This window comes from Pinus tabuliformis, chromosome 1_2, assembly GCF_031772625.1.
Source record: "Pinus tabuliformis cultivar Carrire ecotype Pingquan chromosome 1_2, CPIR1, whole genome shotgun sequence".
NCBI classification, from domain to species: Eukaryota; Viridiplantae; Streptophyta; class Pinopsida; order Pinales; family Pinaceae; genus Pinus; species Pinus tabuliformis.
This window is the reverse complement of record NC_142298.1, coordinates 913,009,618-913,016,953: the sequence shown is the minus strand read 5'-3', so window position 1 is coordinate 913,016,953 and position 7,336 is coordinate 913,009,618. Positions and strand designations below refer to the sequence as shown.

Below are 7,336 nucleotides of genomic sequence, written 5' to 3'. Positions count from 1 at the left end.
GTGGAAAGGAGTGTGTGTCGGAGACGGAGACAATGAACTAGTACATCCTACCTCAAACAAAGAGCTCCTCATTTGGGAAAACAAGAAGAGCAAAGCTTATGCATTAATCGCAACATCTGTAAGTGAAGAGGTGAGTCGCCATATTTCGTCATATTCAACTGCCTTTGAAGCCTTACAAAAGCTGAAAGAACTCTATGACTCACATTCTGCACTTGAAGTTGTTCAACTCATGATTAAGCTCTTCACTCTTGAACTACAAAATAATGATCCTCTTGCTCTTGCATCTGAAGTAAATTCTATAATGCATGATATCAAATCCACTAAGGTTGAATTGGATAATCCTCTTATTGCTTTTCTCAAGGCACTTTATCCTACTTACTCCAATTATCTTGAGCCATTGCAAGCAAATGGAAATCTCAAAGATATAACCTTTGACTCTCTTGTGAAAAAGTTTGCTGAAAGAGAGAAAGCTTTTGGAAAGAAGATAGCCCCTAAATCTTCTGAAGAGGCTATGTGCCTTGCTCATAAAGAAAAGCATCCTACTCAAGATTCTACAAGAGGAAGAGGTGGTCGAAGAGGAAGAGGAAGATATTTCAGAGGCGGGGGGGCAGACATTCTCAAGGAGAAAAGGCAGATTTGCACTGCATATGCTGCAAAAGAAATGGATCACATGATGCCTCTACATGCAAGCTACCATGGGACAAATTTGAGCAAAAAAGAAACTAGTAGAAAGGTAAAACTGATGATACATACAAAGGTAAAGCACCTGAATCTACTCATTATGTTGTGGCACAATGTAACATTGGAGTAAATGAAGATTTATTTAATGCTTCACTTGCTTCTTGGAAAAATGATTGGTTGCTTGATTCAGGAGCAACCTGCCACATGACTCATAGAAAATATTTTTTTGAAGATTTCACTGACAATGTTGATGGAGCAGTATACTTTGCATATCAATCAAAAATCAAGCCATCAGGGCTTGGCACAATCAGGCTTAAACTATCTGGTCTTCCAGACTTTCTTCTGCATCATGTTCTATATCTCCCACAACTCAAGAGAAACTTGTTGTCCTTGGTCCACATCCGCCAGCAAGGTCACTCCATTCATATGTTTGATGGCAAGCTTGAGGTAAGAAAAGCATTTGACCACTCACTTATCATGAGGGGAATAGAAGAAGAAAGGCTTATCAAGCTGCAAGGAACCTCTGCTCATGCACAACATTTCTCATACAATTCTCGTCATGAAGAAGGTACACTTCCATCAAGTTTATTATGGCATGCTAGATTTGGACATTTGAACTATGACAGTCTCCACTTGTTGAAGAAAAATGGTGTTGCTGGTTTGCCTACAATTCCTAGGAAACTTAAGGAATGTAATGCTTGCATTCTAGGAAAGCATAGAAAACAGTCTTTTCATGATTCACATTCAAGAGCACATAGAAAACTTGAACTTATTCATTCAGATTTATGTGATCCAATGTCTGTTCCTTCTGCAAATGGAAATAAATATATCATGACATTTATTGATGACTACACCAAAATGTGTTGGGTTTATTTATTGAAGAACAAATCTGATGCTTTTCAAACATTCAAGAATTTTCATAAATGGATTGAAAATGATGCACAATCTCATATTGGGTCTATTCACACTGATAATGGAAAAGAATACACATCAAATGAATTTGACTATCTTCGCCAACATGGGATCAAAAATCAAACAACTGTGCCTTATAATCCCCAACAGAATGGTGTAGCTGAAAGAATGAATAGGACAATCTTAAATATGGTACAATCCATGCTCTTTTTCAAGAATGTAAAGATAATGTTTTGGGCTCATGTTTTTTTATGTGCTGCATATATAAAGAATAGATGTCCATCTAATGCTATTAGAAACAAGACTCCTTATGAAATGTGGTATGGACATGTTCCTTCGGTAAAGCATCTCAGGGTCTTTGGTTCCACCTGTTATGCCTTGATACCAAAGGTACATAGTGTTATCACAAAATCGTGTACTAAGGGCTGCTACCTAGCAAGATTTCATGAAACTATTTCAAACCAGGCTCTTAACTAAGGCTTAGCCTCCTTAGTCTGAGAGGGCTCTCTCATAGGTTATTGATATTGAACAAGATGGCTAACTCTTACAAGACACATGAAAAATAAGCTGGCTGGACAGAATTGCTTCCCATTGGGCTTATGGAGTCTCATACATTTCAGTAAACAAAAGCACTGTCTTTTCATGGAAGTCAAGGCTCTTTACATCAGATGTTCAAACATACTTTACAAAACCACAGCTTGCCAAGCATACAGGAAGTCAGAGCATTAAACATGAATTCTGAGTGATTATGCTGTAACAATACTGTAAAAAGAACACTAAGAGAATATACCACCATACATTTGAACAATATGATCTATTGAGAATCTTGAGAAGAAACAACAGCTGTTTTTCTATTACTGTAATCTGCTTCACATAAACCAAAACAGTCTTTTCTAAAAACATCCAACCCTTTGTTTATTTCTCTTTCAGCTATTTATAAAGTTCTCCTACTTGACTCCGATTCCTCTGAGGGGAATTCGAAGTCCTTTCCTAATGACACCTATTCACTTTTAAACTAACTAATAAAAGCCACTTTCCTACTAATTGACAGCTCTGGACTCCTAAAACAATTAAAACTCTAATTCTACATCATGCTGGAAAAAGAATTTATTACAACCAAGCTTCACTCTCTGCCAAGTGGATTACTATAGCGGTAGCTTTGATGGCCTTAATTACAATGAACTTCATTCTTTGACATCTGCTTACTTTCTGGCGGTGGCTGTGATGAAACTTTAATGCTCCATGTTTGTCTTTAATGACATATCTTTCTGTTACCCTGAAACATAGGCCCCTGTTTGTCGGTCTTTGATTTGCCTCAACATATTCGAATCCTAAGGAGTATGCTTTTATCCTTTAATAAAAAGAGCGGGCTGTCATGTCCTTAATGTGCTGTAGGCTGTAATGATGGACAGGTGTCTCACTTTTTTTAAAATTCCCGCTTGTATACCAAACTACCTGTTTATGTTAAAAACACCACCTACAGCAGTTTCGTAGCGCGCTACGAAACTGCTGTGTGATTTTAAAAAAAAACACAGTTTTTCTCTAAACTCCTCACAAAATTGAATAGTTGTTGTTTGCTAGGCTTCACAGTTCACCATTTGAAGGATATTACCATCGTAGACAAACCCACTGGTTGCAGCTGTTGCTATTGGTCATTATGGAAAAACTACCCTGTTGGTGGCTTCCTTTAGATTCTTGTCAAAATATGGGTATGGATTTGGATCACAGTATGCTGGAAGCTTTTCAAACTTCAAGAGAAGATGACGGAAACGTGATTCAAACCACCCTCTCCAACTCTGAAAATCATCTTCATCTGAAGTTGTAACATGGATTTGAATGAAAAAATCATAACTAGAGCAGAAAGGAAATTGTTCAAAGAGTACATTCCAGTCACCACTATTTGGCAAGGTGCTCCAATTTAACTCCATTTTCATTATTGCATCCCAGCCACGTGAAAATTCTGACTTGAGTCTTTGTAGGGTGCTTCTTGTAACATTGTAACTGCGGCAACTATAGGGGTACATTGGTATGATAATTGGTATATGGTGATGTCTATCTGATCCATCAGAATAATCAGGCTGGGTCTCCACCAATGTCACTGGAGTTGGCCACTGCCAATGTGCATATATCCAAAAGAATCTTGAAACCAGCATACTGACGGTGGCATTTGGAAACATTTGGCAAACCCGTGCAACAAGCACAGCCCAGTGTATTCCTTCAGGAAACCCGAAAGTATGTGAATATATTCCTCTCCTCTTTGCCCAAAACTTGATACATCTCAGGGTGGAACGGAAGTTCTCAATCTTGGGTACTAGCTGAAGGATCCGTGTTGTAACTCTGCATCCATTCAAACTTTTGACAGTTGTATCATTAATATTCTCAAGCAATTTTTCATCGAGAATATCCATATCTTCTGGAATTGTTCTCAGACTCATTTGTCTTCTGACATGCTTCTTGCAAAGCTTGAAATGTCTTGAAGTTCTTTTTCAGTAGTGATAAGATAGCCTTTTGCCTAAAGATCGCCCCTAAAGTCTTATTTTTACAATTAAAACAGAGACGGACCATGCCATCCCATTCCTTGAAACTAATTGGAGGAAGAGGATTACAGGGTTCAATTAGTACAACCGAGGAGTCAACCTTTGGAGGAGGCCTGAAATTGTTCTTGCCAACTTTGAAGAGATGTGAAACACGAGCTAGCAATTTAGTATTCACTGAAAGCCGGCAATACAAATTATCTCCTGGATTTGCAACAAGTCTCATAGCAAACTCTCTTTGGAACATGATAATGGCACATCTAAAAATTGGTCTGTGTGATAACAATTTAAATGTAAACGGAGAAGATATCTGGTAAGGAATATTTGCTACACACACACATCGAAATAAGGCAGTTCACATTTGAGAACATCTCCTTGAATGGCCTGCAGCTGAATGGCACTGCTTGTGCCTTGTACCCTGCGCTGCAATTCCAACACCATACGAGGATCCAAACCGATTGTTATTACCTTCTTGGCTACCTCTGATACCTAGTTCTGCGTTTTCTCTGATACCCACGGTTCAGAATAAAAATACAATCAATACCTTATCACACTCTGCATCAACTGAACATATTGACTGTAACAAATACCCATTATTATTGTACACAATTTTGAGATGACAAATACGGTTCTGTTGGTTCCGAAGACTAAAGTTGCAGGCCCTTGCTTATGCGCTCCCAATGCACTTATGATATTTCCAAGTGCCAATAAACCCTTGTTAATGTGAACACCTTCTTTGAAACGGAGACCATCCGCACCTGTCTTCTTGGCTCGTTCAGAACCTGCAAGATCCACTAAGTGAAGCTTTGCACATAGAAAATCTTCACACCGATCTTCTGCAGTACCTGGATCACCACTTAATGCCGCATCCCATTTCCTCGTATTCACCATGTTGATTGTAAAGATAGCATGAGAACGACTGGATTGATTATTCATGTTAGTGCTTCCAGTAGCTCGACACAACGACCCTTGAGCTAAAACAGAAGCCATTTCTTCTTGAGCGGTGACATCTATCTCTGTTACACCTGTAAGATTTATTCCACCATTAGCTGTTTCCCGAATTTGTATGGGTGACTTTACATGGAGTGTTGGCTTTCCACTACCCAGACCATCTAGCTTCGCTGCAGCTGGAGGATTTGGGTCAAGTAGATCATGCACTTCTTCTTTCAGAATCAATCATTACAGTTCTGTTGTTTCCTCCAAGAGAATCCTATCTCCTCCAGCGCCATTTGTATTATCACTTATGTTGGTGCCAGACAAACGAGCTGGAATGGCGGTTCCTATTGAAAGTGCATTATGTTCACCTCATAACCACCGCAACTTTTGCTTGTACAACTGTCAACCGTCTCTTTGCAAGCACCCATATTATGACAGGTTGCATTACCGCCAACTTGGAACATGAGTGATACAGAAGGGCAACTCATTTCCATTCCTTACACATAATGATATTCCCCCGGTACCTTTAGCAGAAAATGTTAGCTGAATGCTCTTCTTTTCCTGAGCTCCACTGGGCATTTTTTCCTACTGTTTCCAACAGTGTATGTACAGTGCGTGGTAGAACATGTGGAGGTAAAGAGGTTGTCACAAGTGTAGTTTTTCGCCTTTTACAAGTTGCTAAAACTGTAGGAACATGTTTCTGGAAAGAGAAAAGCAAGCTGGATCTTTTTCAAGATTGAGAAGTTCAAATGACACATATGATGACTATATAAAAATCAATCTTTGAACATGAAGTCTTACTCCTGTGTAGCAGTTATCAACAATTTTGCAAATGTCTTGATCTAGCTTTGCTACATCTACCGGAATTGTAAGGTCAATCTCCTTGAGACCGAAGTAAAGAGCATTCACCGAAGTATTGGGTAAAACATCACCAGGATTTACCATAATGCCCTCAGCCACAAAAGAAGTAATTATTAAACATGTTTCCTCTTGAAGATTAATCTTAATGAGCTGCAACTGAACAACTGTTTGTGATGGACCAAGAAGGCTCTGGTGTGGCTCTAAACACTGCAGTGTCAATAGTAGTAAGCACCATTCGGGCAGGAACCTTATCATCAAAATTTAGTATATGAACCTTCTGCTGAAAACTCGAGCCAATCCCCAATTTCGTAGAGCGCTACGAAACCGCCTAAACATGTAGCGTTGCGAAGCTGCTAAAAGAATTCTGGCGCTGCGAAAACACCCTGTCTTTAAGCTAGGCTAAAAAATTTTGGCAACAGCATTTTCAGTGATAACACATAGAAACAAACTTGGTGCTAGAAGTCGTAAGTGTATCTTTCTGGGATATTCAAACACCTCCAAAGCATACCGCCTCTATGATGAAGTAAATAAGAAGTTTGTTGTATCTAGAGATGTAATTTTTCTTGAATCATCCAAAACTAACAATGTTGTTGAGCGGCAACTTGATCGCTTGGATAGATTCGCAAAAGCAAAATCATTTCAAGAATTTGATAATCAGATTCCACATCTTGAAGGAGGGATTCCTATACTAGATCAAAATGTGGAATCTTCTTCTGAAGAACACTCTCCCCCACATGAAACTCCAACAACGGATGATGCTTTAAGTGATGTAATTGATAGAATTGGGAGACTCAATCTTGATTCAGTCCCAACTCAATCAACGGAGCAGCCTGGACCATCTAAAAAAGGTCCCCCAAAGTGGGTGACAAAGACACTTGAAAGTGTTCATCCTAATGAAGTTGGAAAGACAGGAACCAAAAATTCAAACCGGCAAAATGGAGGTGATGTAGATGACTCTAATTCACCTGTTGATATGGATGTTTCTTATGATTGTGAATTGAACTTGTCTACAGATTTTGAACCAACTTCCTTCAAAGAAGCTGCTTCTCATGATGAATGGAAAGAAGCGATGCAAAAGGAGTATGATGCCCTCATAAAGAACGGCACTTGGAAGCTAGTTGATCCTCCATTAGGAACCAAACCAATTGGCTGCAAGTGGGTCTACAAGAACAAGTATAAAGCTGATGGCTCACTTGACAAGCACAAAGCTAGGCTTGTGGAAAAAGGTTTTGCACAGAAGGAAGGGGTTGATTATGAGGAGACTTTTGCCCCCACAGCAAAATGGGCTACCATCTGAACACTCTTTGCACTAGCAGCTCAGAACGGTTGGAAAGTCCATCAAATGGATGTAAAAATTGCTTTCTTGAATGGAGATCTAAAAGAGAATGTTTTTATGTCCTAGCCTGTAGGAT

General features: G+C 39.2%; 1 pseudogene; it reads right to left on the bottom strand.

The window, feature by feature from the left end:
- Nucleotides 1-3,984: 3,984 nt before the first annotated feature.
- LOC149208921 (uncharacterized) lies at nt 3,985-5,642 on the bottom strand (annotated as a pseudogene).
- Nucleotides 5,643-7,336: the final 1,694 nt, after the last annotated feature.